This window comes from Notamacropus eugenii, chromosome 6, assembly GCF_028372415.1.
Source record: "Notamacropus eugenii isolate mMacEug1 chromosome 6, mMacEug1.pri_v2, whole genome shotgun sequence".
NCBI classification, from domain to species: Eukaryota; Metazoa; Chordata; class Mammalia; order Diprotodontia; family Macropodidae; genus Notamacropus; species Notamacropus eugenii.
In genome coordinates this window covers 46,248,363-46,268,005 of record NC_092877.1, presented here as the reverse complement: position 1 = coordinate 46,268,005, position 19,643 = coordinate 46,248,363, and the positions used below count along the sequence as shown (strand labels likewise).

Here is a 19,643-nt window from a genome sequence, read left to right as displayed (position 1 = left end):
TACTTGCAGAGTGGATTAATACAGTTGCCAACTTAGAATGGCACACACAATCCATAGAAATGATGAGGTAGAACTTGAAAATAATTTGTTCATCATGGCTTTCAAAACCCAGTTCAAAATGATGTCAAGGAAGCCATTGTTGACTCAGCCGAGCAACCATTCCTATGCTTATAGCTCTGTAGTGCTTTGGCCTCCTCAGTAATAAATAATTGGGTGTTTTGAGTGCTTGACTTTGTTGTGTTCCTGCTCCATGTATACTCATTTTCTTCCCAATTCAATTGTAAAGTCCTTTAAACAGGGATTGGAAATTGCAAGTTTGCTCCAAATTTCTAATCCAGTGCTTAGACTCAGAGTATGATGATGAAGGAATAAGTGAAAGAGGAAGCCAGCTGATGTGGAAAGTAATAAGGTGATGTTCCAGCAAAGAAACCCTGTCAAAAAAGGAAAGAAACAAGAGTAGTGCCAGATGAAAAAGATGCTTCCAGGTAGCGTAAGGGAACAGGATGTTGGCAGTCTGTCCAAGGGTTCTTATAGAGGGGCTTAATTGACAGAGTATGGAAGGTTAGTTTATTAGAACTAAGCTCTAGACTACAGATTGTTGGATCTGGGAGCAATCTCATTTACTGTTGAGGTACTGAGGCTCAGAGAGGTAACATGACATCCAAAGTCTTATCACCGAATAGTAGCAGAGCTGGGATTCAAAAGCAGGCTCCCTGACTCCTAGTCCAGTGCTTTTACTATATTCTGGAATGATTTGATGGTTTAGATGTAGTACTGTCTCTTTAAAACAGACTCCGTTTTATGTAGTGGGATTCTAAATAGGATGTTTTTCAAAAGAAGCATTTGATACTTAGATCTAGGCTTTTAGACTCAGAAAGTGAATTGACTGGCCCAGGACTTGGTTGTTTATGTTTTCCTTTGTTACAGAGGTTAATTCTATGAGGAGAAAGTTACTGGGAAGTAATAGCAATTAAAAAACACAAAGCTTCAATAATACATTTTTAAAGGAAAGAAGTGATGTGAAATGCAGTCCTCATTATGATTGACAGCACTATTCATTGCCCATTGTGATTATATGATCATTGTTGTACATCTGTATGTACATCATTGCACATCCAAGCAAACACATAACTTTGGGAAACCAGTATTGTTACTTGGGAAGGAAAAGTCTTTTTTGATCTAGTACTTAACAGTCACAAAGTATTTCAAATGGGAAAAGAAAATGCTCTTTGATTCTAATGTAGACGAGTATTTGTCATTTATGATTTTTTGAAATACAGCATTCAGGCCTTTTTTTTTTTTGGATCTTGGTTTTTCATGGAATCTACTGAGTATTCTTAGATTATCTCTCCTTGCCCAGTTTTCCAGGTCAGTTTTTTATATCAGATACCTTATATTTTCTTCCATTTTTTAATCTTTTGCATTCTAATATTAATTTGTTGCCTTGTGTACTAATATTGCTGCCTAACTGATTTCTGATTGCATGTTCTAGTGTTCAGGTATATCATTTCTTTTCTAAGCTACTTATTCTCATTGTAATTTTTTATCTTGTTTTATTTCTTCTGTATATTCTGTATATTCAATCTGTATAGTCTTTGTGGAAAAACCTGATTCTTCCCCCCCCCCCCCCTTTTCTGTGTGCTTCTTCCTGGCTTTTTGTGTAATTCTGGAGTAGATGATGATACTCATTATAGTTTCTCATTGGATTTGATCATTATTCAGTTTGGTATGAACTTCTGAGTTTTCCCTGGAGTAGATGTGGGGGATCTAGGCAGCTTCCCTCCTTTTCAGGTAACCATCATGGTAGGAAGATCATTCTATTTATTCTTAGAGTCTATTTGGCCAATCTGTTCTTTGTTTTTCTGTGGTTCTCATTGTAATTATTGCAGACTTTATTTTGGGGTTCTTTTAATCCATACTATTTCTTAGAGTACTAGAACTTAGGGGTAGTTGGTGAAGGATCCGTGGTCCCTGCCCCCTTCATCACAGACCTAGATCTGGAGAGAGTTTAGGCCCTGCCACAATCTTGGATTAGGATGCTGAATGCCTGTTCTTCTAGTCCTGGAGAGGGTCCTGAGGTAGGTATTACACTCTCCACTCCCTGAGCCTTTTACTCTTGAATGGGGCAGTCTAGCTTAGATTACTGTGGTCTCTGAGATTCCCTCCCCAGTTTAGGACTAGAATGATAAGCACAGGGCAGACCCTGGCCTTACCTGGAATAGGATCCAGGAAAGAGACCTTCAGTTCTAGATGGGGCAGCAGAGAGGAGGATTAGCACCAGTTTGGACTCAGACTCAGAACTATAGAATCATCCTTTGTTGGTGCGTCCTTTTTTTCCCTCCTTTGGTGGAGATAAACTCTATTAAAGTTTTTATTTGCTCATCGTATTCATCATTTGCTTATTGATCTTGTGCTTCATTTGGTGATGTTTTCCATTGGGCTATTATTCTCAAGGTGGTTTTTAGAGGAAGTTGGTCTTGGGTGGATCTTTAAAGTTGTTGCTTTGCTTTCTTTTGGGTAGGGTGAAGGAGAGGAGACAGAGAAAGAGAGATTTATTTCTGCCGCTTGTGTAATGGGGTGTATGTGTGTAGAAGAGGGAGAGGAGCTTATTGATGATGCCTTTTAAAATTAAACCTACTCCCAGAGTTTGTGAAATGTGAACTATTGTTATCATGATCTCAATTTCCTTTAGTCTGTAAAGTACTCATAGTTTCTCATTTTTTGTTTGGATTTTTCCTTTCACAGAATACCAGAATTTCAGAATTTGAAGAGACATCAGAGGATATCTAGGCCAACTCCTACTGGAGACCTGAAAAGTAATTATCCAGATTTTGCTTGAAGAAGTCCATTGAGAGAGAACCTGCTGCCTTCCCAGGTAGCCCCTTCTACTTTTGGGGTGGGTCATTTGTTGGGAAGCTCTTCACTATGTGAATTCTAAATATCCCTCTCTAACCCTCACCTCTTTGCTCATAGTTCTTCCCCCAAGAGCCAAGTAGAACAGGTCTGATCTCTTTTCCACATGAAGCTCCGCATATACTTGACAACAACTGCCATGCCTCCCCTAAATATTCTCTTTTCTAACCTCAGTAAGCATTCTCAGCCCTTCACCAGCCTGGTTGCCCTTCTCTAGATGTTGTTATCCATGCTGTTCTTAAAATGTGGCGACTAGAACTAAAATAAATAGAATACTCCAAATGTAGTCAAAGCAGAACAGAGTAGAGCAGGACTATTGGTTTCCTATGTCATTTTAAATTTGTACAGTACTCTGCAGGTTATTTCATGTACAAGGCAAGTATTAGTGTGCCTATTTTTTAAAAAATAAGTTTTCATAGATGTCTTCTATTTTTTTACATTATCATAGTTTTCCCTAGTATCTATCTGCCCTCCCAGAGAGTCATCTCATATAACAAATAGCATTTTTAAAAGAAAGAAAAAAGTCAACACAACAAGATCAGTATATTGAATAAGTCTAAAAACATGTGCAATCTGTAACATCTGTGGACCTCTAACTTCCACGAACAGGTGGGTTGGGGATGTCCTTTCATATTTCTTCATTTGAATCATGCTTGATCTTTATTATTTTTTCAGTTTACTTTTGATTTTTTGTATGTGATTGTTCTATTTATATTCTAGCAATTGTGTTTATTTTTTTCACTTCATTTTGCATCAGTTCATATAGATCTTTCTAGGCTTCTGAATTCGTCACAGCCATCATTATAGCATAGTAATATTCTATTACAATCATGTATCATAGTATGCCTATTTTTAAAGGTAGAGGAATAAAAAGAGGGCTGGCTTCACTACTAACTTGCTATGCTTATCTTTAGACTTCATCATCTTGATCTATAAAAACGAGATAATTGGACTAGATAATTTGAGGCCTCTTCTAACTGACCATCTGTTGTTGATTTTTACCAACCAATATTTTTAGTCTAAAACATAACTTCTTTAAGAAGCTTTCCTTAATCGCTCAGGAAGCACCATTCCATTCTAAATAAATACTTTGTTGCTGTAGTTCAGTCATTTCATTCATTCTAACTCTCTGTGATCCCATTTGGAGTTTTCTTGGCAAAGATGCTGCAATGGCTTGCCATTTTCTCTCATTTTACAGATGAGGAAACCAAGGCAAACAGGGTCACACACATAGGCCCGCTTTAAACTCAGAGGTCTAACTCCAGACCTGGTATTCTATCCACTGTGCCACCTAACTGCCCCAGGTAAATACTTGCCAACCATAATAAAAATTCTTATTACTCTTAAGTGAGTTTGCAGTGGTTCGTCTGTATTTTGTAACCAGTTATCTTAGGATGATATTTTTAAAAATGTTATGTGTCTGTCTGATGGACCAACCAACCAAGGCTTAGGTTCTAATTCTAACATGTCAGAAGTGATTTACATAAGAGACTTAAAAGGTTACGCTTTCATTGAGGAATACATAGTTAAGGTCAGGTGGAAAATAGCATACCTGTCGTACATTTTCACCTAACCCAGAAATTGTAACCAAATTTAACATGACTCAAATTTTTTAACTTTTGAGGTATGCTATGGGAAACACTGATAGAAATTTTGCGTGGAGGTTTGAAGGAAGGAAAAAGAGCTTTCATTAACCACCTACTGTGTACCAGATGCTGTGCTAGGCACTTTACAGATATTATCTTCTTTGATCCTTACAACAGCCCTGTGAAGTAGATGTTATTATTATCCCCTTTTTACAGTTGCAGATCTTTGTTCCATTGCAGAACCAGCCTATAGCACCCCTTAGTGAGAAGTTTTTATACCTTCAGGTTGGGCTAGGTAGAAAATACTAGTAGGGCCCTTATGACTTGTCTCTTATGCATGGCTTTTCAGGTATATATGTGGTTGTAGGAATTTGTCATGAAGTATATGATGTATACAGGAGGGAACTGTAAGAGCCAAGGATAAGTGGTATATGTTTGCCACACTAGGGATTGTAGGCTATGGCCTTCTGAGCTACTTCACACTTATCAAATCTTCTGCAAGCACATGGTACCTACTATTATTTAGTTGTTGCTGTGACTTTCCTACTTGAGATTCACTTCAGTTTGGTATGAATTTCATCTTCCTTTGTCAAACATACTTTAAAATTTGATGCAATTTGTATTAGAAGAATAAATAACTTAGTGCATCACAGTGGTTGGTTTCTGACCATGACTCTTTAAGAAAGTGGCTTTGTTTTTCTTCTTTCTGCATGTGTCTGTTTTCTCTATGAATGAAAAGCCTTCAGTTATGTGCAGATAATAAAGCATTGTCTTTCATGTTTGAAAATGAAGCTGCTATTGGTTTTGTGAACCATGAACTGTGGATGGTAGAAATGAAAAAAACCTTTATTGCCTATCACTGACTGCTCTCCTAGTACATCTGTTACCAAGGAGGAAAAATACTACAACTGTTGGAATACCATATGTCAAACTAACAATATGATTGTTAGGTGTTTATCTTTGGGGCCAGATCAAAATTTGGTATTGTCATTGTTTATTTTGTAAATAGTTCCTTTCTGATACTTTGGTTTTTGTCCCCATCAGAGAGGGTGAACTTTTACAAAGTAGGAAGAAGCATGACTTGATTGTTCTCTCCTTCCATACACTTTTTACAAAGTCATATTTCTTTCTTTTTTTTTTAAATTTTTTTTAAATTTTATTTTATTTTTTGTTTATTTATTTATTTGACATTCATTTTAACAAAATTTTGGGTTACAAATTTTCTCCCCTTTTATCCCCCCCCCCAAACACCAAGCATTCTAATTGCCCCTATGACCAATCTGCCCTCTCTTCTATCATCCCTCTCTGCCCTTGTCTCCATCTTCTCTTTTGTCCTGTAGGGCCAGATAACTTTCTGTACCCCTTTGCCTGTATTTCTTATTTCCTAGTGGCAAGAACATTACTCGACAGTTGTTCCTAACACTTTGAGTTCCAACTTCTTTACCTCCCTCCCTCCCCACCCCTTCCCTTTGGAAGGCAAGCAATTCAATATAGGCCAAATCTGTGTAGTTTTGCAAATGACTTCCATAATAGTTGTGTTGTATAAGACTAACTATATTTCCCTCCATCCTATCCTGTCCCCCATTACTTCTATTCTCTTTTGATCCTGTCCCTCCCCATGAGTGTCGACCTCAAATTGCTCCCTCCTCCCCATGCCCTCCCTTCCATCATCCCCCCCACCCTGCTTATCCCCTTATCCCCCACTTTCCTGTATTGTAAGATAGGTTTTCATACCAAAATGAGTGTGCATTTTATTCTTTCCTTTAGTGGAATGTGATGAGAGTAAACTTCATGTTTTTCTCTCACCTCCCCTCTTTATCCCTCCACTAATAAGTCTTTTGCTTGCCTCTTTTATGAGAGATAATTTGCCCCATTCCATTTCTCCCTTTCTCCTCCCAATATATTTGTCTTTCACTGCTTGATTTCATTTTTTAAAGATACGATCCCATCCTCTTCAATTCACTCTGTACACTCTGTCTCTATGTGTGTGTGCGTGTGTGCATGTGTGTGTGTGTAATCCTACCCAGTACCCAGATACTGAAAAGTTTCAAGAGTTACAAATATTGTCTTTCCATGTAGGAATGTAAACAGTTCAACTTTAGTAAGTCCCTTATGACTTCTCTTTGCTGTTTACCTTTTCATGCTTCTCTTCATTCTTGTGTTTGAAAGTCAAATTTTCTTTTCAGCTCTGGTCTTTTCATCAAGAATGCTTGAAAGTCCTCTATTTCATTGAAAGACCAATTTTTCCCCTGAAGTATTATACTCAGTTTTGCTGGGTAGGTGATTCTTGGTTTTAGTCCTAGTTCCTTTGACTTCTGGAATATCCTATTCCATGCCCTTCAATCCCTTAATGTAGAAGCTGCTAGATCTTGTGTTATCCTGATTGTATTTCCATAATACTTGAATTGTTTCTTTCTAGCTGCTTGCAATATTTTCTCCTTGACCTGGGAACTCTGGAATTTGGCCACAATGTTCCTGGGAGTTTCTCTTTTTGGATCTCTTTCAGGCGGTGTTCTGTGGATTCCTTGAATATTTATTTTGCCCTCTGGTTCTAGAATCTCAGGGTAGTTTTCCTTGATAATTTCATGAAAGATGATGTCTAGGCTCTTTTTTTGATCCTGGCTTTCAGGTAGTCCCATAATTTTTAAATTGTCTCTCCTGGATCTATTTTCCAGGTCAGTTGTTTTTCCAATGAGATATTTCACATTATCTTCCATTTTTTCATTCTTTTGGTTTTGTTTTGTGATTTCTTGGTTTCTCATAAAGTCATTAGCCTCCATCTGTTCCATTCTAATTTTGAAAGAACTATTTTCTTCAGTGAGCTTTTGAATCTCCTTTTCCATTTGGCTAATTCTGCTTTTGAAAGCATTCTTCTCCTCATTGGCTTTTTGAACCTCTTTTGCCAATTGAGTTAGCCTATTTTTCAGGGTGTTATTTTCTTCAGCATTTTTTTGGGTCCCCTTTAGCAGGGTGCTGACCTGCTGTTCATGCTTTGACTGCATGTCTCTCATTTCTCTTCCCAGCTTTTCCTCCACCTCTCTAACTTGATTTTCAAAATTCTTTTTGAGCTCTTCCATGGCCTGAGCCCATTGAGTGGGCTGGGATACAGAAGCCTTGATTTCTGTGTCTTTGCCTGATGGTAAGCATTGTTCTTCCACATCAGAAAGGAAGGGAGGAAATGCCTGTTCTCCAAGAAAGTAACCTTCTATAGTCTTATTTCTTTTCCCTTTTCTGGGCATTTTCCCAGCCAGTGACTTGACCTCTGAATATTCTCCTCACACCCACCTCGCCTCCTGATCCTCCCAGCCAGTGCTTGGGGTCTGAGATTCAAGTGCTGCTCCCCACCCTCAGGGCTTCGGCAGGGGCAGGGCTGCTATTCAGTGTGAGATTAAGTTCAGGTGCTCAGGTCAGGGCAGGGCCGCCTCTCAGGCTCAGTTCCCTCGGGGGTTTATGCAGAGACCTTCAACAATGGATCCAGGTTCCTGCCTGCTTGAGGAGCCCTGGTCTGCCGCTGCCTCAGCTTCTGCCTTCCGAGGGGGCCTGACTTATGGGGGCACCCCACTCCCCTCTCGACCCGCCAAAGAGATCCTCTCACCGACCCCCGTCACCTGTGGGTGGAGGGACCCGCGCGGCCGCTGGAGATCCCGTCCCTGAAGCCTGCTCGGATCTTCTCCTCTCGGTGCCGGGGCCGGGGCAGGGCTGGGCTGGGCTCCGCGTCCACAGCATGACGCACCTTTTGGGAGAGGTTTGCCGGTCCCTCTGGAACAGAAATCTCCTTCGCTCCAGTGTTCTGTGGCCTCTACTGCTCCAGAATTCGCCGTGAGTTACTTTATACAGATGTTCTATGGGTTGTGGGTTAGGAGCTATGTGTATGTGCGTCTTTTTACTTCGCCATCTTGGCTCCTCCCCAAAGTCATATTTATTTCAGGCACACATTTAAGTAGCCCTTTGGGGATAGATTATTATTATTTTTTAAATTAAATTATTTTATTTGTTTTCAGTGTTCTACAGTCACTTCCATATATCTTAGATTTTTTCCCCTCCCTCCCCCTCCTTCCCCACTTCCTCTTTCCCCACTCCCTTCTTGAGACAGCATACAATTTTATATAGGTTCTACACATACAATCCTATTAAATACATTTTCACCTTAGTCATGTTGCATAGATGAATTAAAATGAATGGGAAAAATCATAAAACAAACCAAAACATAATACAAAAAAAATGATCTTCATTCTGCAGTCAAATTCCATAATTCTTTCTCTGGATGTGGAAGGCATTTTGCCTCAAGAGTCCATTGGGAATTTTTTAAGTCCTTGCATTGCAATGAAGTACTAAGTCTACCAGAAAAATTCCTCGCACACTGTGGTTGTTGATATGTACAAAGTTTTCCTGGTTCTGCTGCTTTCACTCAGCATCAGTTCATAAGAGTCTTTCCAGGCCTCTCTGAAGTCTTCCTGTTCATCATTTCTTATAGCACAATAGTATTCCATTACATTCATATACTACAATTTATTCAGCCATTCCCCAATTGATGGACAGGGGATTGATTATTGATTGTTAATTGATTAAGAGAAAAATAACAAATAATTTTCAATGCTGTAATGCAGTTATTATATAAAATTGTATTTCGTAGTTATCTAAGTTTATGTTTTACTCCCCTGTTGGACTGTATGCTCAATCAAGGTAGGTGCCTTACCTAGACTTAATATATTTCTCACTGTCTTACATAGTACTGTATATGCCATAGGCATTTTACGTTTCTTGAGTGAATGAGTAGGTGAATGGGAATTGTTTACATAGATGTAATATAAGTCAAATTAGGATCTGATATCACTAAGGCATAAAAGTTAAGGAAGGTTGAAGGCGAAAAACTTGGTGGACAGAACTACTAAGAGGGCAGGAGTAGGGAGCTGAGCCAATAGTAGGGATGGGGAAAAAATGTCAGACCCTTAGGAGAATGAGAAAAGACCAGTGTCACAGGAATCAAGGAAGGAGAGATTATCTAGAAGATTGTGGATGTAATGCTGAAGAGAGATCAAGTAGGCTGAGAGCTAAGAAAATGGCATTGAATTTGATGAATAAGACTTTCCGTCCCTTCTACATCAGGCATTTAGGCTATTGAGCTACAATTTCCACAAAGCCAATCATCAGTTCTACACAGATGAGTTAGAAATCTGTGTTCCCAGTTTAATTTTTTTCCTTCATGTGTCAAATATCTACTTGTCTACTCTATACCTCCATCAAGATGGTCTGTCAACATGTGAGGATCAGTGTTCCCAGAAGAGAACTCATCATCTTCCTATATTATCCAAGCAAGAACTCTGGCCTGCAACTTTTTCTTTTCTCTCCTTATTTCCTTCCTTAGTAATTTCATCTGCTCTGGTCTTTGTCTTCAGCTCCAACTAGGGTGAATTGTGTAGGTGGACTGTCTGAGAAATCTCTGTCTGAATATCCTTGCCAGCACTCCCAAACTCCTCATGTCTAAAACAACTCATCTCCTTCTCCAAACTTCCCAGATTCTATTGAGGTCTCCACATCTTTTCTTTCTGCTCAGTTTGTATCTTCTGAGTCATGTTTGACTCTCCTCTTCCCCTCATTTCCAAATCCAGTCAGTTCTACTCCCACATCTCTTGCATCCATTGTCTTTGCTCAACTTACTTATCCTCATCACTATTCACCTGGGCTATTGCAGTAGGTTCCCAATTGATCTGCCTGCCTCCCGACTCTTCCCTCTCAATTCATCTTTCACGCAAGCTGCCAAAATACTCTTCCTAAGGCCTATGTATGACTATGTCATTTTCTGCTCAAGAACCATCAATGACTTCCTTTCGCTTCTAGAATAAAATGCACACTCCCCATCCTAGTTTGCACTTAATTTTCAGCCTTTCATATTACTTCTCTTCACATACTTCGTTTTAGCCAAACTATACTACTTAACTTGCTATGATTTAAACCCTAAGAAGAGGCAGTAGATAGATGGCACAGTTGAAAAAGCACTGGGCCTGAAGTCAGAAAGACCCAAATTCGAATTTGACCTCAGATGCTTCCTAGATTTGTGATCCTGGGCAAGTTATTTAACCACTGCCTGCCTCAACTATATAAAATGGTGATAATAGCACCTATCTCTCAGGGTTGTTGTGAAGATCAAGGGAGATAATATTTGTAAAATGCTTAGTACAGCACATAGTAGGTACTTGATAAGTGCTTTTCCCCTTTCTCCTCCCATGGGTCATCTCTCACCCCTGTATGTTTTGTACCTGCCATCCCTGGTTCAATTCAATTCATTGAACCCTTAGTAAGTATCTTTTATATACCAAGTACTGAGCTAGGTGCTGGAGATACAAAAATGTCTCAATTGACATTAGTTGGGAACCTGAGGTTTCACTACCTTCATTTCTTCCAATAGTCACTCCTGTTGGGCTCTCTGCTTTTTTAAAAAACCAGATGCTACCACTGTCTACATCCTGTTTGTTTATGATAAATGCATGAAGGCTATAGATTGAATCCATATGTACAGGGAACAATATATATCTGTCATCACAGCACAGTCTGAAGGATGCTGCAAAGGACCCTCCCTAACTGGACACATTCCATTTCCTTCCCCACCTCTATTAGCTGCAGTTTCCAGTTGTCTTGGAATTTGTGAGGTTGCTTGGTCAGAAACTTCTGAGGTAGGGATAGGTACAGGTGTGAAAATTAGAAAAATTAGAAAATTAGAAGTCATGCTTTCCATGTCTTCTAAAAGTTGTATAACAGCTTTTGGATGATGTCGATAGGAGCCAGGGATTCTCTTAGACCTGAAGAGTCTAACTAGGGTGAAGTGTGTAGGTGAATAATATTTGTCTGCCAGGAAGCCTCTCTTGTCCAATGATCTGTTCTAGTGAAGCTGTCTGTGGCAACCTTTTGGGGAGGTCTTGCCATCTAGGGCAATATACCCACTTTTATCGTTTGTCCACTTAACTAGTAAGACTTGGGGACTTAGTCAAGGAGTTGGTACCCCTTTTCTACCATATAGGCCTCTTGCTGAAGGTTAGCAGCCAGCCCCCACCGTGGTCCCATTCTGGGTTCTGATTACACTTTGGCAAAGTTATATCTTCTATCCTTATAACCTTGAGCGACCTTTTTTCCTTCCTTTTCTTTCCAGAACCTTCCCTTTCCCCCATGCTTTCATAGTGACATATTGATACCTGCATAAGGCAGATCATTATCTGTTTGACTGGATGAGCAGTGGTAGCTACTCTCCAGTTACTAATTAAGTTAAAATATTAAATAACTTATCTAATATTGTCAAATATTTGCTGAATACCTATAGGATTCAGATATATAGAATACAAATTATATCTATTTCTTGCTTTAATGGGGCCCAAAGTCTTAAAGGTACTTTCCCTAGTGGTATGACTTCCCTTTCTTCCATGTCTTCAGAAAACTTTTGCTTAAAATTAAGCATTCTACCTCTAATTGATACAAAATAAGGTAAGCAGTGCAGTGCCAAAGATAGTCATAAGAGATGTCATGATATCAGCTTTGAAGTCTCAAGTGGATTTCCCCAAGGATCTGTCCCTTCGCCCTTTGCTGTTTTAAATTTTTATCAATGATTTGGATAAAGACATTGATGGCATACTTTTAGGTGTATAGATAAGATGAATCTGGGAAGGATAGCTTACTTTTTGTATGACAGAGTTAATATTTGAAAAGGTCTTAGCAGGTTAGAATAAAGATGAATTTATTTCGGTTAAATATATTTATTAATTACCTACCTTAGGTGCCCAACACTACCAGATACTGGGAGTACAAAGGCAAAAACTAAATTGTACCTGCCTGCCTTCTACCAGATAGATAAGTATAGTAGAAAGATTCAGAAGAGGAAGAACACTGATAGCTGAGAGATCGGAAGAGGTTTCATGGGGAATACAACATCTGAACCAAGCCTTGAAGGAAAACAGCAATTCTGAGATGAATAGGGTATGCACACTAGGCATGGGAGGTGACACATGAAAATGTCTGGAGGCAGGGGATGTAGCGGTGAATTCAAGGAACAGCTAGTAGTCCAATAGTCCAGTTTGCAGCAGTGTAGAGCTTGTGAGTAGAATAGGATATTGATGGGAAAAATAGGTAGGAACCAAATTGTGGAGTCTAAAAGCTCTGGGGAAATGCTGAAGATTTTTCTGTGTGGTCAGACTTGTGATATGAGAAGATTATTTTAGTAGCCATGTAGAGGATAGAAAGGATTGGACAGGGGAAAGACTGGAGGCAGAGAGACCATTTAGCATAGTGTTGTAGTCCATGTGAGTGGTGATAGGAACCTGAACTAGACTGATAGTGCTAGTAGTAGTATGAGTAGTGCAAAAGCATGAATGTGAGAGATATTGTGGAGGCATCATTCATGACACATATGGGTGGTGATGGAGAGAGAAGAGTCATAGATGACTCTGGAGTTGTCAGCCTGGATGAACTGCAAAGATAATGCTGCCTTAAACAAAATTTGTGGGAAGAGGGTATAGATGACAAATTCTGTTTTGGACATGATGAACTTTAGGTTCTGGGTGAGATACCCAGGCAGAGATTTCTAGAAAATTTGAGGAAGATCAGAACTGGAAATACAGATTGGGAGTTGTCCACATAGTTACACTCACTAAGCCCTTGGGAGCATATGAGATCACCAGACTGAAAAAAAGTGTAGAAAGAGAAAGAAAAGGGCCCAGAAAAAGTTTTGGGGAGCATTCATGTTTAGGGGATGAGAGATTATTAATGACCCAGCAAAGGAAACTAAGGAGTGTCAGAAAGATAGGAGAGCCAAGACAACGTTATCATTGATGTCAAAGTAGGGAGAATGTCTGGAAGGAGAGGAGTGATGATAATCAAGAGTATCAAAAGCAAATGGAAAGGCAGCTAGAGGGACTTAGAAAAGGCTGTTGGGTCTGACATTGAAGAGATCTTTGATAATCTTGAAAAGAGCAGTTACTAAGAAGTTGAAATTTAATAGAGATGTAGCAAAGTTTTATATTTTGGTTTGAAAAATCAGTTTTGCTAATATAGGATAGGGGAGGCATGAGTATTTCATTCAAAAAACTGTAGTGAATTGTAAACTTACTATGATGGTACAACAGTATGATATGGCAGCCAAGAGAGTAAGTGGAATTTTTTACTGTGTTAAGAGAGGGCATTGATAGCCTTGTTGTACCCTGACTGGTCACACCACATCTGGAGCATTCAAATGTGGACTGTACATTTTAAGAAGGAGAAATGCTAATTAATTTATTTATATTCATTATCTCTTGTAGGGTAATACTAATACGTTATATTCATATACCCTAGTTTATTCACCCATTCATCAATTGCTAAACACATAGATTGTTTCTAGATTTTTGTTTTTTTATAAATAATACTGCTGTGGATATTTTTGTATATCTATACATTTTGCCTTTTCTTGCTATCATTAATTTTTCTGGCATAGATCTAGTAGTGGGATCTAGATCAGAGGATATAAGTAATTTAGTAACTTTTTCTTGTGTGATTGCAATTGGTCTTCCAGAAAAATTGGGCCAATTCACAAGTCCTCTAGCAGTGAGTTAGCTTATTTGTGTTACCATAGCTTCTCTGAAACTGGATTTTCCCATCTTTGACAATTTGATGGATGTGAAGTAATGCCTTAAGAGTTGTTTTAATCTCCATTTTCTCTGATTTTTGGTGATTTTGAACACATTTTTCAGACAGTTCTTTTTCTTCATTTGAAAGCTGTTCACATCCTTTGACCTCTTTACTAAAGATTAACTCTTAATCTTATATATTTGTACTAAGTTACTACAGATTTTTGATGTCAAATTTTTTTTCATCAAGGTGGTTAATACAAATATTTTTCCTGCAATCTGTATCTTTTATGATTTTAATTGCATTGATTTTCTTTGCCCAGAAGCTTTAAAATTTTATATAATTGAAATAGTTTGTGTCTTTTATGATCCTGTGCACCCTTTGTCTGTGTGGATATGAATTCATTTCCCATTCCCATTCATAGAGAAAGTTGTAACCACATCCTCCCCTGCCCTTGTCTTCCCTAATTTTGTATATAAAAATTATTATATTTAAATAATTTCTTTATCTGGAATTTATTCTGGCATGTGGTTTTCAGTGCTCATCTAAATCTGTTTTCTTCTCTTTTAAAACCTTAATTTAAAAAAATTTTCATTGTATCTTTCATTTTTGTATTACCTTAATTTCTGAATATATCCCTTACTCTACCCTACCCAGCGAGTTAAGCTTTCTATTCAAATGAACTTCTTAAAAGCACAAATCCGATCTTGTTGTACCCCCCACATCCCCATTCAGTAAATTTCAGTGGCTCCCTATTACCTTCAGTATCAAATATTAGGTCCTCTATTTGGCATTCAAATCCATCCCCACATTGTTCCCTTCCTCCCTTTCCAATCTTCTTCACTTTACTCCCATGTGTGTAACCTGTGGTATAGTGACACTGACCTTGAGTACAATATTCTATTTCCTAGCTCTACCCTTTCATTGGCTGTCCCCTATGGCTGGAATACCCTCCCTCCTTACCTCTGAGTCTTGGCTTCCCTGGCTTCCTTCAAGACTTAGTTCACATCCCACTTCCAGGAGGCCTTTGCCATTCTCCTCCAAGGCTGGTGACTTCCCTCTAGGCTCTCCTTCCATTTACACTCTATGTTTTGTACATACCAGGGACAGCTAGGTGGTGCAGTGAATAGAGCACCAGTGCAGGAGTCAGGAGGACCTGAGTTCAAATCTCACCTCAGACACTTGACACTCACTGGCTGTGTGACCTTGGGCAAGTCACTTAACCCCAGTTGCCTCATCCTGGGTCATCTCCAGTCATCCTGATGAATATCTGATCACTGGATTCAGATGGCTCTGGAGGAAAAGTGAGGCTGGTGACCTGCACAGCCCTCACTAACTCAAAAAAAAAAAAAGTCAAGTGCAAGTCATGCCATTATCTCTCTGATGGCGTGGTCTTCTTCGGCAACGAAGGACAAACACCCTACATACCTGTTTGTTCATATGTTGTCACCCCATTAGATTATGAGCTCCTTGAGGGCAGGGCTTTATTTTTGCCTTTCATTGCATACCTGGCACATAGCATGGACTTAATTGCTTGATGACTAATAAAATACTAGGTGCTTAATACATTTTACTGTTATTTTTTAAAAAATTCTCTATCTCTTCCTTTTGGTTTTTGCTAGTCACAGGAAAACATGTTGGAGATTTTTGTGGCTTTATTTTGTATCCTCTTATGTTCCTAAAACTATTAATTGTCTAATTAAACTTTCATATTATGTAGAAATACACATAACATAGTTTTTGCCTCCTCACTCCTTGTGCATATATCCTTTATTTCTCAGAATCCCATAATCTCAGAGTTGGGAGGGAGTTAAGTAGCTATCAACTCTAATCCACAACAGAACAATTCCCTTTTCAGCTTACATATATTAGTCTTTTCTTGATGACCTCCAGTGAGGGGGGGGAATCTATTACCTTTGATGAAATGAAATTTTGGATAGCTCAATTAAGAAATTTTTCTTTCCAAGTTCTACCCATTATTCCCAATTCTTCCTGCTGGGGCTAAATAATTTCTCTTTCACATGTCAGCCTTTCAAGTCCTTCTTGAAGGTATCCTTCATATCCCTTCTAAGTCTCTTCTTCAGGCTGAAAAAAACAACAGTCCAGAATCCTGTAGTTGTTCCTCTTAATGTGACATGTGATTGCAAGAATTTTATATCCCGGTTTTCTTGCCCCCTCCCCTTTTTTTGTATCTTAATATTTTCCCCAATTACATGTAAAAACAATTTTAAACATCCTTTTAAAAAATTACATTCCAGTTCTCTCCCTCTCTATCAGATGGCAAGCAATTTAATCTAGGTTTCACATGAATATCCTGGTTTTCTTACTCGACATACTCTTTAGCTTATTGGCATCTTCTTTAAAATGGGGCATCCAGAATTGAACACTGTCTAACTATAGGGTTATTACCTTCCTAGTCTTGAACACTATCCCTTTAATGCACCTTAACTTTGCATTAACTTTCTTGGAATCTGTACTATAACATTTATTAATATTGAACCCTAAGTCTAGATTTTTTACATGTGAACTTCTGCTTTGCTGTAGTTCCTCTGTTTTGAACTTAGAAAGTTGATTTTGACAACCCAAGTGTAAGACTTTATATTTATTCCTGTTCAGTTTTATCTTAAATTCAGCATGATGTTCTAGCCTATCAAGGTCTTTTTGAGCCCTGACCCTCATATATGTTAGTTATCCTTTTCAGATTCATACCATCTGCAAATATATAATGATCGTGCTGTCCATGCTTTTGTCCAGGTTTTGTAAAAATAATAGTAAACAGTATAAAGCTAAGCACAGATATCACCAACATCCTCCAAATTGATATTGAACTAGTAATGATTATTCTTTGGGTCTCATCATTCATTAGTTTTAAGTTCACCTGACTGTACTTTCACTTATTGCACAACTTTTCCACAGAATAGGATGAGAGATTTGTTAAGTTAAATATATGTTTATGTACATGTGTGTTTATACATATATAGTTTTTCTTTTTCTCTCTGTATAACATGGGACTCTATATGTATATATTTGTATACTTACATACACACATATACATACATATCTTTATCTAAATAAAAGCATTCTTCAATCTGCCTATCTAGTAAGCCTGTCAGAAAAAACAAAATAATATAAATTTGACCTGATTTAGATGAAGCCATCCTGGCTATTAATAATCTATGATTCTTTTTCTAGGTGTTTATTAACTATTTCTTAATATTACATTCTAGAATTTTGCCAATAATCAGTTAACTTTATTGACCCAGTAGTCACATCTTCCCACTCTTTCAATACTTAAGATGTAGTTATATGGACTTGGTGAATTTAACACAGTAAGGGCATTTAAGTATTTGTTGTCCTGCCCAGGCCCTTGATACAGATGGGTTTGGTGCTTATGATTTAGGATTAGAATGTAATGAAACACTCATCAACTGTCTAATAGTTAACAAAAGGAGACTTAACCTAACCAGAGTATGGAAACCATACATTTAGCAATGATAAGGAATTTATTCAGTTGAGCACAACTTTTCTGCCTCAGAATTAGCCAAGATTCTATGATAGTCATAACTTTAGATGTAGTCTGAGGGAGGAGCTGCTGACTCCTCATATGCTGGCTCTTTTACTTAGGTCACCAGAAATCTGTATCAGTAGTTCGAGCCTTAGTCTCTTGGACAAGTTAGGAGTACCTGTTAAGGAAAAATTAGTGAAGTAAGGCCTAGGAAAAACTAACCTAGTCTATGTGACAGAAATCTCATTTCTTCTTCTATACTTTTCTACTACTTTCCTACTTACTTTGAGTATCAGTTCCATTTTAATTAGAAGAGCAGCTCTTTGTTTTTCTGTCTTTGGTTATCATCCCATTTGACCTTAGCAGCAGTTTCATACCTTCCTTGAACCCCCTCTTTCCTCGAATATGGCTAGCTTAAAAACCCTTTTTCTTGTTCTTATCTTCTCTTGACTAAGCCCTTTCATTATTTTAGCGTTAGCACTTAAGTGGCTATTGTTTCTTAAAAAAAATTTATTGATATCTTTCATTTTCTACATCACCTACCTTTTCTCACACCTCTCTCAGAGGTGCATCTCTTATAGCAAATCATAAAAAAAGAGGGGAAAAATGTTCAGAAAAACTAGCCAACATCTTGAAAAATACCTGGTATTACATGTAGTATACCACATCCATAGTCTCCTACTCCTCAAAGAATGGTGGTGGGAACAGGGCAGACTTTTCATATCTCTTCTTGGGAGCCAAGCTTAATTTTGTAGCATTTAGTTTCAGTTTTCTTGTTTTTCTCATTTTCCTATTTACATTATTGTAGTCATTGTGCATATTATTTTCTTGGCTGTGTTTACTTCACTCAGTGTCAGAGTGTATAAATCTTTCCACATTTCTCTATATTCATTTCTTACAGCACAATAATTCTTTTACATTCATGTACTACAGTTTGTTGAGTCATTTCCCAATCAATGGACATCTTATTTTGTTTCTAATTCTTTGCTACCACAAAAAGCAGTGCTACAAATATTTTGGTGTATATGGATATTTCCTTTTTTGTCATTGATTTCTTTGGGTATGTGCCTAGTGATGGAATTTCTGAGTCAAAAGGTGTGAACAGTTTAGTCACTTTACTTCCATAATTCTCAATTGCATTCCAGTATAGTTTGACCAGTTTACAGCTTCAACAATGCACTCATATGCTTGTTTTTCTATAGTTCCTTAAACATTAACTATTTCCATCTTTTGTTATCTTTGCCAATTAGCGAGTTATAAGGTGAAACCTCAGAATTATTTTGATTTACATTTATATTGTTATTAGCGACTTGGAACAATCTTTCTTTTTATGCTCTGAAGTTCTTTTGAGAACTGTTTACGTTTTTTGAACATTTCTCCACTGGGGAATAACTTTTGGCTTTACATATTTTTGTCAGTTGTCTGTATATCTTGGATATCAGATCATATCTCAGAGATATTTGATAACAAAATTTTTTCCAAATTGACCATTTTCATTCTTATCCTAGTTGTGTTTATTTTGTGTTTTTAAAAGATTTTCAGTTTCATGTCATTTCATTTTATTTGGTTAAGAATTTACTCTCTAGTCATAGATGTGAAAGGTACTTAATCTGATTCTCTCCGAATTTTTTTTATGATGTGTGTGTGTGTGGGGGGCAGAGCCAAGATGGCAGAGTAGTAAGACGCACATATACTAGCTCTTCCCCCGCAGCCCATAAAATACCTCTCAACAAATTCTAGAGCAACAGAAGCCACAGAACAATGGAGTGGAGATTTCCAGCCCAGGGTGACCTGAAAGGCTGACAGAAACGTCTGTCCCACTGGATGAGGAGTGGAGCCCAGTCCAGCCTTGGCCTCACAGCACAGGTACTGACAGGAGGACACAAGCAGGCCTTGGGGGCGGAATCCCCAGCTGCAGTAGTGGCAGTTTGCAGATCCCTCAACCCACAGGAGCCAAAGGTCAGTGAGAGGGTTTTTTCAGCTGGCCCAGAAGGGAGAAGGGCCTTCCCATAGCTCCAGCCTCAGGTGGCAGCAGAGTTCTCATTGGGCGA

At 38.2% G+C, this 19,643-nt stretch overlaps 1 protein-coding gene across 11 annotated transcripts in view; it reads left to right on the top strand.

The window, feature by feature from the left end:
* Window positions 1–19,643, top strand: part of PTPRA (protein tyrosine phosphatase receptor type A) — a 201,433-nt gene that overhangs the window by 63,229 nt on the left and 118,561 nt on the right. For all 11 annotated transcript variants that reach the window (XM_072619794.1, XM_072619787.1, XM_072619796.1 and 8 more), the window contains one exon: window positions 2,746–2,875. The gene's annotated coding sequence lies outside the window, so the exon portion shown is untranslated. The remainder of the gene's footprint in view (window positions 1–2,745; window positions 2,876–19,643) is intronic.